Source organism: Panthera pardus, unplaced genomic scaffold (genome assembly GCF_024362965.1).
Source record: "Panthera pardus isolate Hobbes unplaced genomic scaffold, ASM2436296v1 HiC_scaffold_20, whole genome shotgun sequence".
In the NCBI taxonomy this organism is placed as follows: Eukaryota; Metazoa; Chordata; class Mammalia; order Carnivora; family Felidae; genus Panthera; species Panthera pardus.
The window spans coordinates 72,309,896-72,327,151 of record NW_026526766.1 but is presented as its reverse complement, the minus strand read 5'-3'; the positions used below and the strand labels follow the sequence as shown (position 1 = coordinate 72,327,151).

General features: G+C 40.6%; 1 protein-coding gene across 4 annotated transcripts in view; it reads right to left on the bottom strand.

Annotated features, from left to right (window-relative positions):
• KIAA1958 (KIAA1958 ortholog) overlaps positions 1 to 7,892 on the bottom strand; it is a 158,831-nt gene extending 150,939 nt beyond the window's left edge. For all 4 annotated transcript variants that reach the window (XM_053908187.1, XM_053908186.1, XM_053908184.1 and 1 more), the window contains exon 1: positions 7,633 to 7,892. The gene's annotated coding sequence lies outside the window, so the exon portion shown is untranslated. The remainder of the gene's footprint in view (positions 1 to 7,632) is intronic.
• Positions 7,893 to 17,256: the final 9,364 nt, after the last annotated feature.

Below are 17,256 nucleotides of genomic sequence, written 5' to 3'. Positions count from 1 at the left end.
CGGTTTTTAAAGATTAAAAGTCCTTTGGGCATCTAAGAAAAAGATAAAGTCACTTAAAAAAAATCACAGGTATTAGACTCTGACAACAACACTTTTTACCAGAATACAATAGAATAGGGCTCAGCAAACTAGGGCTTGGGTACCAAATCCAGCCCACTGTCAGGTTCTGTAAATAAAGTTTCTCTAAACACAGTCATGCTTGCTCATTTACATACTCTATATGGCTGCTTCTGCACTACAGTGGCAAAGTTATGTAATTTTGACAGTGACTTATGTTCCACAAAGCCTAAAATAATTACCATTTGGCCTTTTACAGAAAAGGTTTGCCAAACCCTACCAGAGAGTAACATATTTAAGAAAACCGAGGAAAGAAAATGTGAGCCAAGTACTTATATTCAGCAAAACTGACCTTCAACTATAAAAGCCACAAACAGTTTTAAACATGAAAGACAGGACACATTATTCACATGAGGCATTTATGAGGGTTCAAAGAGATTTAAACTATCAAATGATGATTACAGAAGCCTTAGCATAAGGACTTGTGTTGTGCATTGAATATATTTAACTGTAGAACCAAGACCAATGATAGGCAAAGGTGACAGAGTACTATGTGATCTGTATGGGGCAAACAGAACTGAGAAATCTTGGGAAGCAGGAACCAAGTAGTCTAGGGACTTGATTATATCACACATATGGAGTGAAGTAGGTATGCATGAAAGGCAATGAGTGGAGGAATGGGCTGTATTATGAGCTGAATTGTTCACCCCCTGCCCCTGCCAAATTCATATACTTAAGTTCTAATACCCAGGACTTCAAAATGAGACAATATTTGGAGACAGGGCCTTTAAAGAGGTAATAAGGTCATTTGGGTGAGTTCTAAGGTGATGACTTGATGTCCTATAAAAAGAGGAATATAGGACACAGACAGGCACATAGTGAAAATATCTGAGGAAGACTGCCATCGAAAGCCAAGGAGAATCCTTAGAAGAACCCAACTCTGCCAACATCTTGATCTGGGACTTCTAGCCTCCAGAAGCGTAAGAAAATTTTGTTTTCTAAACCACCCAGTTTGTCATACTTTGTTATGGCAGCCCTTATTAACTAATACTGGCTAGGAAGAGGAAGTAGTTCTGGCTAGATAGGAGTTCACAAATACTGTTAACTCTGTCCCAGAAGTATGAAGTCTCAGAACAGCAGAGCTTTTGATATGTGGTGACTATGCCTTAAATAACACAATGATTTTTTTTGGGGGGGGGGGGGGCACCTGGGTGGCCCAGTTGGTCAAGTGTCCCACTTCAGCTCAGATCATGATCTCACAGTTCATGGGTCTGAGCCCCAGGTGAGGCTCTGTGCTGACAGCTCAGAGCCTGGAGCCTGCTTTGAATTCTGTGTGTGTGTGTCTCTCTCTCTGCCCCTCCCCTGCTCATGCTCTGTCTCTCTTTCTCTCAAATATAAACAAACATCTAAATTTTTTTTAATGTTTATTTATTTATTTTGAGAGAGAGAGAGAGAGAGAGAGAGAGAGAGAGAGAGAAAATGCATGAGGGGAGAAGGGCAGAGAGAGAATCCCAAGTAGGCTCCACAAAGTCTGCACAGAGCCCAATGTGGGGCTCGAACCCACAAACCCATAAACCCGTGAGATCATGATCTGAATGGAAACCAAGACTCAGATGCTCAATCAACTGAGTCATCCAGGCACCCCAATTAAAAAATGTTTAAATAGGGGCACACAGCTCTTGTTTTTTTTAATGTTTGTTTATTTTTGAGAGAGAGAGAGAGACAGAGAGAGAGGGAGAGAGAGAGGGAGGGAGGGAGAGAGAGGGAGGGGCAGAGAGAAAAGGGGACAGAGGATCCAAAGCCAGCTCCGCGTTGACAGCGGACAGCCCCATGTGGGACTCAAATTCAGGAACCCTGAGATCATGACCTCAGCCGAAGTCAGATGCTTAACCAACTGAGCCACCCAGGCACCCCTGGAGCACAAGACTCTTGATCTCGGGGTTGTGAGTTTGAGCCCCACATTGGGCGTGGAGCCTACTTAAAAATATTGTAAAGAAAAATAGGGGCGCCTGGGTGGCTCAGTCGGTTAAGCGTCCGACTTCAGCTCAGGTCACGATCTCGCGGTCCGTGAGTTCGAGCCCCGCGACGGGCTCTGGGCTGATGGCTCAGAGCCTGGAGCCTGCTTCCCATTCTGTGTCCCTCTCTCTCTCTCTGCCCCTCCCCCGTTCATGCTCTGTCTCTCTCTGTCTCAAAAATAAATAAACGTTAAAAAAAAGAAAAGAAAAATAATAATAATCCAAAAAAAACCTTTAAATAGTGAACATTCAAGAGAAAACATAATGGACACAATATTTGCAACTTGAAAAGCCCAGAAACGTTTCAAGTAGTGTCAGTTCTAAGGAAAACCAAGAAGAAGGAACACCCAAATAAGATACGTCTTATTCCTGAAATCAACTAAAAAAGTAAGTAAATAATACATAAACAATCCTGCCAAGCAAGAGAAAGTAATGGCAGCAACTTTGGATAATTCTTTAGAATTCAAATTAACTTTTTTAAAGTAACCTCTACACCCAACATGGGGCTCAAACTCACGACCCCAAGCTGCATCTTCTACCCACTGAGCCAGCCAAGTCCTCCTCAGATTAACTTTAAAAAAATTTCAGGGGCACCTGGGTGGCTCAGTCGGTTAAGCACCAACTCTTGATTTCAGCTCAGGTCATGATCTCACAGTTCTTGGGATCGAGCCCCATGTCAGGCTCTATGCTGACAGCACAGAACCTGCTTAGGATTCTCTCTCCCTCTCTCTCTTCCCCTCTCCCACTTGCACTCGTTCCCACTCTCTCTCAAAATAAATAAATAACTTGGGGCGCCTGGGTGGCTCAGTCAGTTGGGCATCCGACTTCAGCTCAGGTCACGATCTCATGGTTTGTGGGTTCAAACCCCGCATCAGGCTCTGTAAGACAGCTCAGAGCCTGGAGCCTGCTTCAGATTCTGTGTCTCCTTCTCTCTCTGCCCCTCCCCCACTTGTACTCTGACTCTCTCTGTCTCTCAAAAATAAATAAATGTAATAAATAAATAACTTAAAAAATTTTTTTGCTAACAGAATCCCTGACGATCAACAAACAAAAACAGTTGCAAGCATCAAATGAAAAGATAGTTTCAGTGAGTATTAATGAAATTATGGTTCATTGCAAGTTTTTTTTAAACAAGTAATAATCACTAATAATTGAACCTATATTATTTCTTGCCCTGTATCTAAAACTATACAGGCCATAGATTTTGAGAGGACAGTAAGGTAAAGGGGAAAGCTATTTTCCAATTTGTAGCTACCTAAAAGAGACTTGCTCCCAGGTGCTGAGGGGGCCAAAGTTCAGGCAGATCAGAGGGGAAATAGCTAGAGTCAAATGCATCATTTTACAACAAGACTTTTAATGTTTTTAAAAGTTTCTTAAATGTTTTAATGCCTTCTTAAAGTTTTTTAAAGTTGTATTTTACATGAAATTGCACAAGTTAGCAACATATATGTTACTTTTCTTTCAGTACAAAAGAACCAATTACAGATGTCCTAGACAGCAACACTTCACTATCTATATTAAAGTGTGACAAAGTTTTGAAATACATCTTGTCACTAAAGCCATTGGTATTACCAATATAGAATAGTGAAAAGGCTCTCCAACTGTTTCAAGACTTTACAAAATACACTTGAATACTGCTGCATAATTTGCCTTTCTCCAGAAAAGCATATTAAACTTTGTTGACATTGAATACAAAATAAAATTCAAAAATCTGCATCTTGAGTACTTTTGGTTTCTTGACCTTTATTTGAATTTGAGACTAAGCTTTACCAAACAACAGAATTTACACTGTAACTAGCCAACCACAGTCCTCATTATGGAATCTATGCAGTACATTTGTTACCTAGGAAACAGATCAGAGCACAGGCAGAGTGCAATTTCTGTATAGCAAAAGAATTCTCCAATCATGCTGGTAAATAAAGTCCATAAATCAACTAATCAAAAGCAAAGTCAAGAAGTATCACATAAGAGTTAAGCTCTATGGAAACTTTTTTAAAGGAAAAAAGAAACCTGTGGGGCTTCCTCAGGCAACTATGTAGCTCTCTTAAGTAAATATTATGAGCAGGTTTCTTTACAAACACAAACTGTCAAAAAATAAACTGTTCAAAATAAATGGCTTCTCTCCAATCTTCAGCTTCTCTATTTTTGACAGTATTTAAAAGAAAAAGCTTCTTCAGAGCCAGCCTCGTACATCTGGTAGCAGAATATTAATCCAAGAATGAATTCTGCATTTTCCAAGAGCAGCACGAGTTTGTGCCGTTCTTAAACAATGCAGGACGATAAAGGCTGGAATGAGAGGTCACTGTCCACACTTCTAACAGTCAAGACCTGCTTCCATACCAGGCTACAAAAAACTTCATGAAAAAGAAGGATCTGAAAGTCACAGATCTATTATAAAGAATAAAATTGCTACTTTTCAGCTTCCATTTGGTTATTACTAATGATAATACTAGTCCTTTGAGGGTTCCAAGTAATCTCAAGTGGCCATTTTGGGTTTCCTTTAATGGTAACACGCTGGTAACTAACAAGCAGGAAAAGTCTATAGATTTTCAAGCCTATCAAATTTAACTGGACAGCTTAGTGTTGTTTAAAAAAAAAAAAAGAAACTGGTAAATGTCAGTTTATATTGCTCAAGTATATTTAAAACCCAACTTTACATAAAAATTCAAAATTTCTGGAAGTAACATTTAGTAGCTGAAAAAAATTTCAACCATGAAGACTGAAAAATAATTTATATGCCTTCCTAAACACCGACATAACAGAAGAGAAATCAATTGAAATATGTAAGGTTCTCTGCACTGCTTCTGATTACACTAAAATGTTACTGCTAATTATACAAAAACCAAAAAATATCCACATATCAGAGCCAAAAATAAAAACAAAGCAAAAAAAACTAGGTGTTATCTTTTAGCCAGCCCACGTAAAGACACTACACTGCCAATCCCAGAAAACTGTTAGGCATAACTACAAGTTGCCAAGCAATTCTCAAAACAGGCCACACACTCTTAATGTTTAATTTACACACTGACTCTTTGTTAAACCTTATCCCTCCAATTGCCAGTCCTATAAATAAATACATAAACAAGCAACTCAAGTTGTTAGCTTATCTTTTTTTGAAATTTCTAAGAACTGATAAAGAGTGTGTAATCTAATAGCTGAAACTCTGGGAGTGTTTTCGAATTCCATCCCATTCCTAATACAAATTAGGACAATAATAAAAAAAAACAAACAAAAAACAAACAAAAAAAACCAAATTAGGACAATAAGCCCGAACAAATTTCAATACCCATGCTCTTTGGGCCATCCTTATTGAAAAAGAAGAACCCTGCTCAAGAGCTTACTAGTGCTTTGAACTGAGCTCTATGCAGCCTAATTTGGTTTAGCTAATCTAGACAGGAAGTCAAAGCAGGAATATAATTTGATCAATTCAAAGGGGCTGATGAGACAAATGTTAGAAGTAGCCTCTTCTAGGTTTTAAGTGTACAAAAATGTACACTCCAGGTATACATAAAATTAGGCATGCAATAATATTAATCTGTTAATGTAACTAGGGCAAGAATCTAGGATAAATTTTTCTCCTAGAAGAAGATCACTCTTTTTGGCATACTAAAATGGTCTCCTCTTCATAAGGACAAAAATCAGTTTGCCTAATTAAAACTGCATTAAAACTGTGCACTGCTGGGGCACCTGGGTGGCTCAGTCTGTTGAGCGACTGACTTCGGCTCAGGTCATGATCTCACGGTCTGTGGGTTCGACCCCCGTGTCAGGCTCTGTGCTGACAGCTCAGAGCCTGGAGCCTGATTCGGATTCTGTGTCTCCCTCTCTCTCTCTGCCCCTCCCCCACTCTCACTTTGTCTCACTCTGTCTCTCAAAAATAAATAAATGTAAAAAGAAAACCTTTTTTTTTTTAAAGTGTGCTCTGCTTTCTGATGAAAGCACATAGCGTCTGTAGAAGCACATTGCTTTCTATATCTCATTTGATGAAAATTTAAATATTTTGCACCACTATGTTTTTCAAGGAAAGCCTCTGTTTTCTACATAAAGCTGTATATATAACTGAGTGTACCCAAAACTATTTTTTTAATCTCCTTGATAAGTCAGATTTAAATTTGTCTACATGGATTCCAAACAATAGACAAAAAGAAAAAAAAAAGTCTCCAGAAGTGAGTAAACTGAGATTAATATAAAGATATAAATCTGTACCTGCATTAAAAATCTGAACGTGCAATATTAAGTTTCTGGGTACTTATTCAACTTCACTTACAATTTGGATATATATCAACTCTTCATAAGAAACTCAGATAAATAACATAAACCGGAAATATCACCCACGGTACTTTTCAAAAAATTATATCCACCAGTGCAACCCAATCGTTAGGTTTTGTAAAGAGAGAATACATAAAAACATAGAATAAAAGAGGGAAAGAACAATCACAGGGAGAAAAATCAGTTCTAACATTCACGATCTCCCCATACGCTGTGGAAGATCTCATATTTTAAACCAGCAAAAATAAAGGTTTTAGCCTGAACGGAAAACTAGATGTTTACTGCACTCCAACTTAACCTCCACTGTGGAAGCTATCACTATCTGAGTCGCTTGTTAACTGTTTACTTAATAGGTAGAAGATTCGGTCAGGCTAATCCTAAGGAGTCTGGGAAATAGCAAAACTTTACCATCAAACTTTAAAATATGGGTAGATATCCAAAAATTCCTAAAAAAATCACAGCCATGTTCATCTTTGATTTGCCTGAAAGTCCCAACCTAATCTTAAGAAACAGAAGAGGAACCACCCGAAAACCAGAAACCTTCTCTGATCTGGGTTTGATTCTGGTCAACCCAGCCTCCTTGCACCCAGGGAATACATTTGTCGATGTATTTGATAACAAACACAAATCACTGTGCGCAGCCTCGGATGGGGGAGGGGGCGGAAGAGCGCTTCGGAGAAAGCCCTCCTCCGTTAGAAACAATAAATAAGGGACCGAAGCGATGCACGTTCCTCCACACACGCCCCACACGCACCTCAGCGTGCCTCTCGCGAGGGAAACAAGTCGGGCAAAGACCCGAACCATCTCTCTCCCTCTCTCCACAACCATCTCAACACTTGGAAACTAAGAGGGCAGATCTTTTCTTTCTCCTTCCCGCCCTCCTTCCCACCTCCAAACAGACCCAAGAGCAGGAGCAGGCGAGCCAGACCCACGCAGCGCGCCCGCGGCGGCGACAGGAGATGCCGGGCGCCGCGCCGGCCCCGCGAAGGCTGACCAGAGCCTCGGCCGCCGAAGCTCGCTCCCGGAGCCCGCTCGGCCGCCTGGGGTCTCACCCGTCGCGCCCCCAAGCCCGGCGACGGCTGGCCGCCCGGGTCGCTGCCCTGACTCTCGGCCTTCCCACCCCGCCCCCCCCCCCCAGAGAAGACAAAAGAGGGTTCAGCCGGGTCACTGCTTGGCGGCCGAAGGGGAGACAGCCCGGACCCCAGCGCGGCCGCCCCCCACACAAAGGGGCTCCCCGGCCCAGGTCGCAGCGTCGGCGCGCTCGTCCCCGCCCCGCGCGCGGGCTCTCACCCACCTGCAGGTGTCTGTGCGTCTGTCCATAGGAACGCGGGCGGCGGGGGGGGGGGGCCTGCGGGAGCCGGGCAGCCCGGGCTGGACGGGGCGGGACCGAGGGGAGGGAGGGAAAGCGGCCAGAGGGCCGGGGAGCGGCGGCAAGAAAAGCGGGGAAGGCGCCGGGCGGACGGAGGCGCGGAGCGGGGGGCGGGGGCGCCAGCCTGGCTCTGCCGACCGGCGCGCGCCGCTCCGTGCGCCCCGGGCTCCGCGCGCCCGGCTCGGAGCGCGGCGGGCTGGGGGCGGGGCGCGGGCGGGGCGGGGCCGGCGAACGGGGCGGGGGCTCGGACCCCGGGCTCCAGCCGGCACCGGAAACGCGCCGTGGTCCGCGAGACCTACAGGAAGTGTGTAACGACACCTCCTACGAGGCGCTCCGAGCTCGCGGTCGTCGCTGCCCGGAGGAGGTGTGGACCGACCCTCCTACCACACACCGGCGCGCACGGGCTCGGGTCTCTGCACCCAGACAGGTGTGAAAGTCACTATCCCCGCTACGTTCTGAAGTGGGCAGCTCTCCGTCCTGCCGCGGTCCCCACTGCTCCTTGGAGCTCCATACAGCTCCACCTAAACCCAAGGAGCAGACCTTGCAAGAACCTGCTCCGTTCGTCTGGTGTGTAACACCTGTTTTAACGCACCGAGTAGAGTCACCTCCACACCCAGGCACGTCCAGGAACACCTCCTGCTGACACATCTAACCCACAGTCACCACAGCCCAGTAGAAGTTACCAAGCCAACTACCACACTCGCGTGCATCCCATAGAGAGAGGGGCAACTTAACACCTAAAACACACTAGAACCAGGGAGGCGTACAATAGTATCACCTAGACAGCTTGGTACAACAGAGGTAGGGCTGGCGCCTTCCACCTTTATTTTATCTAGCACACTTTTATAGCACTTAGTATGTGTTCGGGGTTAACACTAAGTGCTTAGAGAATATTAATTTGTTTAATCCGAAGAACTCTATGCAGTGAGTGTTGTTAGCATTACCAGTTTATGGATGAAGAAACTGAGGCACAGAGAAATTAAGACATCTGCCCAGGATCAGATGGTAGCTGGAGGAACTCAGATTCATCCCAGATAGTTTGGCACCATGCTCTTAACTCCCTTTCTACTTATAGCATTAAGTATCTCCAAAAAGTAATAGTGGTAATAAATAACATTTAAAGCATATCTTATTAGCTATGGGGTGCTCACATCCTTGCCTCACCCCACTGTGACAAAGGACACCTTAGTCCCTTTTACGCTTGGGGTATGTGAGGGGAGAGAAGAATATGAGGCGGAGAAAGAGACTAACTTCTAAACAAAGAAGGATTCTTAACACCTTGCTCTGTCAACATCAGGACTCCTCCCGGCATAGGCTAATTAAAAAAAAAAAAAATCCATGTGAACATTTTTGACAAAATAATGTCTGTCCAAAAAACAAACAACAGTTACTTGCCACATATTTCAAATATGTTATCCTGTGGAGAAATTGGAACCCTGTGCACTACTGATGGAAATGTAAATGGTGTAACCACTATAGAAAACAGTATGGAGGCTCCGCAAAAAGAATAAAATTATGAGCCAGAAATCCCACCTCTGGGTATATGTCTAGCAATTAAAGCAGAAACTTGAAGAGTTATTTGCACACCCGTGGTCACTGCAGCATATTCACAATGGCCAAGAGGTGGAAGTTGCCCAAATGTCCACAGTTGGATGAATAAATAAACAAAATGTGGCATATACATACAATAGAATCTTATTCAGACTTAAGTCTTAAATTTTAAGAAAGAAATCCTGTCAAACGCTACAACAGGAAGGAACCTTGAAAATATTCTGATGAGTGAAGTAAACTAGTCACAAAAGGACTATTGGAATACTGCATGATTCCACTTATGTGAAATACCTAGAGTTGCCAAAATCATGGAAACAAAGTACAGTATTATGGCTGGTGCCAGGCACTGGGGAGAGAGGAACATGGGGAGTTGTTCCACGAGAATAGAGTTCCAGTTTAGCAGAATGAAAAAGTTCTAGAGATCTGTGACACAACAATGTGAATATAGTTAACACTACTGAACTGCAAACTTAAAGGTGGTTAACAGGATAAATTTTATATTACATGTTTTTGTTTTGGTTTTATTACAAATAACTTTTTAAAAATGCAATCCCTGGGGTGCCTGGGTGGCTCGGTTGGTTAAGCATCTGACTCTTGATTTTGGCTCAGGTCATAATCTCACGGTTTGTGAGTTCAAGCCCCGCATTTGTGCTGATAGCACAGAGCCTGCTTGGGATTCTCTCTCTCCCTCGCTCTCTCTGCTTCTCCCCCACTTGAGCTCTGTCTCTCTCAAAATAAATAAATAAACAAAAAGAATGCAGTCCCATTTAAAGGATATTTCCATCATGATGAATTTCTTCAATGATGCAGGCTTTCAGCTATGGTGGGATACTTTGTTGAACAAACTACTTCTCCCACTAAGGACTATAAAATCTGTATTTAAAACATTAAAACAACAACAAAAACTGTTTAAAGCTATTGTAGAGCAACCTAGGCAACCAAGGCTTGAGAGTCCCAGAGCTCAGCAAGAAGGGAAACACATTGAAGTGAATCCTATATTCTCAATCACTTTTCCTTCTTAGGGCATTGTTGATTTGTGTCTAGGAGTATAGAAACCAGTGAGGAGCATCCTAGAATTTTCAACAGTCTGATTGGGCTATGGATACAAAATTTGGAGGTCAAGTCTATCAAGGCAGCTAGGACTTAAGAGGCCAACATCCCAGAGAAAAGGCAATCATGGCAAAAGGAGTCAATCACTCTATGTGTCATTTGCTTTGTACACACAACAGACATTTGCTTTGTGCACGCAACAGGCAAGAAGCCATGAAACTGCTGAGTACCCCCCCCACACAAAAAAAAATCTTGGCAACAACACTTGACTGTCGTATAGTGTTAGAGAGAATTAAACAGGAAGGAAGGGTCCCAGTGAAACCTCAGACTTACAGTTGAGACCCTTGAAGAACTATACCCTAAGAGTAAAATCATATCAGAAATAGCACTAACAATGCCTGAAACAGCCTGAACTATTTATTTTTTTTAATTTTTTTAATGTTTTATTTATTTTTGAGACAGAGAGAGACAGAGCATGAACGGGGGAGGGTCAGATAGAGGGAGACACAGAATCTGAAACGGGCTCCAGGCTCTGAGCTGTCAGCACAGAGCCCGACGCAGGGCTTGAACTCACAGACGGTGAGATCATGACCTGAGCCAAAGTCGGGCGCTCAACCGACTGAGCCACCCAGGTGCCCCAGCCTGAACTATTTAAATGACTAGGTGGGTCAAGATGATCTTTCCATGTTCTATGTGCCTGCAAGAAAAAAATCTTCTTGGAAGAATCTTAATATTTCATATACAATATCTAACATTCTATCAACAATCACCAAATACACCAAGAAAAAACTAACTGCACAAAAGCCAAGAAGAAAAAAAGACTTTAGAAACAGGGGTGCTTTCATGGCTCAATCAGTTGAGCATCCAACTCTTGATTTCAGCTCAGGTCATGATCCTAGGATGGGGGGATCGAGCCCCACATTAGGCTCCACACTGAGCATGGAGCCTGCATGGGATATTCTCTCTCTCTCTCTCTCTCTCTCTCTCTCTCTCTCTCTCCCTCTGCCCCTCTACCCCACTTGTTCTCTCTCTCTTAAAAAAAAAAAAAAGGACTTTAGAATTAGATGTACACATGATCCAGATACTGTAGTTTTATATGCAACTTTTAGAACAATTATGGTTAATATGTTCAAGAACATCAATAACAAAATGGAGAATTTCACTAGAGAGCTAGAACCTTTAAAAAAGAATGAAATAGAGCCATCAGGGAGACACAAATCAGAACCACAATGATATCACTACACACCAAGATGGTTATAATGAAAAAGACAATGACAAGTGTCAGTAAGGATGTGGAAAACTGAAACCCTCATACACTGCTAGTGATATTGTTAAAATGGTGCAGATGCTTTGGATAACAGACTGGCATTTCTTCAAAAGGTAAAACAAAGCTACTGTATGACTCAGCAATTCTTCTCCTAGGTATATACCCCAGAGAAATGAAAACATGCACACAAAACTTGTACATGAATGTTCATAGCAATATTATTCATAATGACCAAAAAGCAGAAACAACCCAAATGTTCATCAACTGCTGAGTGGATAAGTAAAAAATGGTGCGTTCATACAATGGAGTATTATTCAGCCAATAAAAGGAATGAAGTACTGTACATGCTACAATTTGGATCAACCTTGAAAACATGCCGTGTGAAGAAAACCAGTCACAAGAGACCATATATTCTATGGTTCTATTTATATGAAATGTCCAGATAGGCAAGTCTAGAGACAAAAAAATAGATTAGTGGTTGTCTAGGCCTGAGAGGCTTTGGGGGGAAAATGGGGTAACTGCTAAAAAATAAAGGGTTTCTTTCTGAGGTGATGAAAAATTTTCTAAACTTGATGCTGATGATGGTTTCACAACTCTGAATATATGAAAACCACTAGATTATACACTTTATATGGGTGAATTATATGGTATGTGAATTATACCTCAATAAAGCTGTTACAAGAAGTACTGCGTGCCTGGATGGCTCAGTTGGTTGAGTGTCCGACTTCGGCTCAGGTCATGATCTCTCATGGTTCATGAATTCAAGCCCCGCATCAGGCTCGCTGCTGTCAGCATAGAGCCCACTTTGGATCCTCTGTCTCCCTCTCTTTCTGTCCTTTCCCTGCTCATGCTCTCTAAAATAAGTAAACATTAAAAAAAAAAAAAAAAAAAGGTGGAGCGCCTAGGTGGCTCAGTTGGTTGAGCATCTGGCTTTGGCTCAGGTCATGATCTCACAATTCGTGGGTTTAAGCCCCACCATCGGGCTTGCTCCTGTCAGCACAGAGCCTGCTTTGGATACTCTGTCCCCCCTTTGACTCTCCCCCACTCGCTTGCTCACTCTGTCTCTCAAAAATAAATAAACATTAAAAAAAAAGAAGATAGTACCAAAAAAATTTTTCCAGAACCAAAAACTGTACTAACTAAAATTCTAAATCCAATAGATAGGTTTAACAGCAGATTGGACACAGCAAACATGAAAATTAGTAAACTGCCATAAAACACCCTACCATATTTCAAATTCAGATCTAATGCCACTTGATACTGGCTCCCATCCTCTGCCCAGCTCCTATTCTCAAACTGGGGAGAATTAAAGTTCTTATCTCCTAGAGGGGTAGGGAATAGCTGGGAAGTGATTTGGTCCTTTCTTGGATAAATATATGGTCAACTGTGTATACTTTTAAGTTTCACTAACTTTACCGTCATGCTTTTTTGTGTGTGTTTAAACAATGTTTTGCATTAACCCTACAATAATGAAACCCTCAAGTTATATTATTGCAAAGTTTTAATAGGTTATATTATACATTTCAAAGTTCTATTAGATTCTTTTTATTTTTAATTAACCTGTTTTAGATTACTAGTTACTAGTAACTCAGGAACAGCCAGATGGAAGATATGGAAGGTGTGGGGAAAGGGTGTGAGGCTTCACTGCCTTCTCTAGATGTGTCACTCTCCACGTGTTCATCAACCCAGAAGTTCCTCTTAAGCTGTTTTTAAAATCTGCTGTTTTTCAATAAATGATGCTGGAATAATTGAATAGCCCTAGTTAGAAAAATGGTCTACACCTTTCAACATGTACAAAAATTAACTTGATTTGTATCATAGACTTAAATGCAATACTTAAAACTATAAAACTTCCAGAGTTTTCAGTTGAGCCAAGATTTAATTATGACACCAAAAGCATGATCATGATTCATTAAAAAAATTGGATAAATTAAAACTCCATCAATATTAAAAATGTATGTATATAACTGGTAAGAAAATGAAAAACATAAGCCGTTGAAAGGGAGAAAATATTTGCAAATATCTGAAAATGACTTGTATCTTGAATATATAAAGAACTACCATAATTCAATAAGAAAACAATGTAATAAAATATGGACGAAAGGTCTGAGCAGACACTTCACCAGGAAGGTATACAATGTAAAATAAACACATGGAAAGATGCTTAACATCATCACGGATATGAAAATTAAAATACAATGAGATACCACAACATATTAGAATGGATAAAATTTAAAAGACTGAACATATCAAGTGTTGATGAGAATGTGGAGAGATGAAACTCTATACATTGCTAATGGAATATAAAATGGTACAACCACTTTGGAAACAAATTTACCAATTTCTTTTTTTTTAAATTTTTTTAATGTTTAATTTTGAGAGAGAGAGAGAGGCAGAGAGGGAGACATAGAATCGAAGCAGGCTCCAGGCTCTGAGTTGTCAGCACAGAGCCCAATGTGGGGGCTCGAACCCACAAACCATGAGATCATGACCTGAGCTTAAGCCAGAATGCTTACATCTACTGAGCTACCCCAGGCGCCCCAGCAATTTTTTAAAATTAATTAATTAATTTTTAATTTACATCCAAGTTAGTTAGCATATAGTGCAACAATGATTTCAGGAGTAGATTCCTTAATGCCCCTTCCCCATTTAGCCCACCGCTCCCCCACACACACAACCCCTCCGTAACCCTCTGTTGTTCTCCATATTTAAGAGTCTCTTATATTTTGTCCCCCTCCCTGCTTCTATATCATTTTTGCTTCCCTTCCCTTATGTTCATTTGTTTTGTATCTTAAATTCCTCATTCCAGTCATATGATATTTGTCTTTCTCTAATTTCACTTAGCATAATACCCTCTAGTTCCATCCACATAGTTGCAAATGAGCCCTGGAAATTTCTTAAGTTAAATATACACTTACCATATGATCCAGCCATTCCATACCCAAGAGAAAACAAGGGCTTGTACATAAATGTTCATAGCAGCTTTATTTGTAATAGCCAAAAGCTAGAAACAACCTGAATGTCTGTCAACAAGTGAATGGATAAACGAATTTGGTATATCCATATAATGGATACTCAGCAATACTACTCAGCAATAATAAAAAAGGAATGAACTATTGATATATGGAGCAACATGAACACATCTCAAAATAATTATGCAGAATGAAAGCCAGAATGATAGAGTATATATTGTATAATTCCATTTATATAAATTCCAAGGAAATGCAAATGAATCTAGTGATAGAAAGAAGGTCAATAGTGGCAAGGAATGGTGTGGAAGATGAGCACAAATGACTACAAAGGGGCAGAAGGAAACTTTTGGATATGTTTATTTTTGGATAGTTAGTGAGGGATATATATTTACAGTGCAAATAGTAAACATATGGATAAATTTAAAAGGCATTTCTCATTTTTTAAAAATTTTTATTTATTTTTGAGACAGAGAAAGACAGAGTGTGAATGGGAAAGGGGCAGAGAGAGAAGGAGACACAGAATCCGAAGCAGGGTTCAGGCTCCGAGCTGTCAGCATAGAGCCCGACATGGGGCTTGACTCACGAACCATGAGATCATGACCTGAGTTGAAGTCGGATGCCTAACTGACTGAACCACCCAGGTGCCCCGACATTTCTCATCTTTTAATTTTTAAAAAGATAATTTACTTGTTTAACAGAACTATTAAACGATATACTGTGGAGCTTATAACATACAGGAAATAAAATGTATAACAAAAATAACACAAAGGATGGGAATGGGTAAAGGAAATATCTTGTGATATTCTTGCATTACATGGAAGACAGAATGAAATGGAAGGCAGAAGAAGAACTAGAAAATAGAAGAACAAAGATATACAGAATGAATGGGAAAGAAAGCAAGACAGTAATTAATAACCTTCCAAAACATAAAGCACCAGGTCAAGAAGTATTCACTAGTGAATTCTAAAAAACATTTAATGAAGACATTATACCAATTATCTATAGTCCCTTTCAGAAGAAAGAAACAGAGAAAATATTCCTAATTCATTCCATGAAGCCAACATTACCCTAATACCAAAACCAGACAAAGACATTATAAGAAAACTAAAGGCCACTATCTCATGAACATAGAAACAAAAATCCTCAACAAAACAGTAGTAAATTGAACCCAACAATATATAAAATGAACTATGTTCCATGACTCTCATAGCCTGCTCAGGCTGCCATAACAAAGTACAGATCTTCCTCAACTTACCACGGGGTTGTACCAATAAACCCACTGTAAATTGAAAATATTGTTAAGTTAAAAATGCGTTGAATACAGATAACCTACCAAACATCCTAGCTTAACCTAGCCTACATTAAACATGCTCAGAACATTTACATTAGCCTACAGTTGGGCAAAATCATCTAGCACAAAGCCCATTGTATAATATGTTGAATGTCTCATGCAGTTTATTGAATACTATACTGAAAATGAAAAATAGAAAGGTTGTATGGTACAGAACGGTTTGTAAGTGTATAGGTTGTTCACCCTTGTGATCGCGTGGCTGACTGGGAACTGCAGCTAACTGCCACTGCCCAGCATCATGAGAGTATTTGCCAGGTATCATTAGCCCAGGAAAAGAATAAAATTCCAATTTGAAGTGTGGTTTCTACTGAACGTGTACTGCTTTCACACCATTATAAAGTTGAAAAACTGTAAGTTAAGCAATCATTAAGTCAGGGACCCTCTGTGCCAGAGACTGGGTAGTTTTTTAAACACTAAAAATTTATTTTGCATAGTTCTGGAGGCTAGGCACACACAGATTTGGTATATGGTAAGGGTTCAATTTCTGGTTCATAGACGGGAACTTCTTGCCATGTCCTCACATGGTGGAAGGGATTAACTAGCTCTCTTGGTTCTATTTTATAAGGGCACTAATATCAATCATGAGGGCCTTACCCTCATGACCTAATCACCTCCCAAAGGCCCTACTTCCTGATACCATTATCTTGTGGGTTAGGGTTTCACCACATGAAACGGGGGAAGAGGGGAGACATGAACATTCATATGGAAACAACCATGTGGGATTTATCTCAGGTATGCAAGGCTGGTTCAATATTTGAAAATCAATTAATGTAAGCTACGACATCAACAGGCTAAAGAAGATCATATCAATACATGGAGAAAAAGCATTTGACAAAATCTAACACATACTCATGATAAAATCTTCTAGTAAACTAGGAACAGAGGGAACTTGCTCAACTTGATAAGGAATATCTACAAAAAACCTATAGCTAACATACTTAAATGGTGAGAAACTAGAAACTTTCTAAGATCATGAATAAGGCAAAAGGATGTCCCTTCTCATTAATGCTTTTCAACATGATACTGGAAGTTCTAGCTAATGCAATAACATCAAAAAAGGAAATAAAAGGTATTGAGATTAAGAAGAAAGAAATAAAAACTATCTATGTTCACAGATGACATAATTGTCTATATAGAAAATCTGAAAAAATTGGCTAAAAAATCCCTCCTGGAAATAATAATGATTATAGTAAAGTTGTAGGATACAAGGTTAATATACAAAAGTCAATCACTTTCCTATATACCACTAAGGAAGTACTGAAATTTAAAATTTAAAACACATTACCACTTATATTAGCATCCTGCAAAATACTTAGTTAGGTACAACTCTAACAAAATCTAACAAGATCTATATGAGG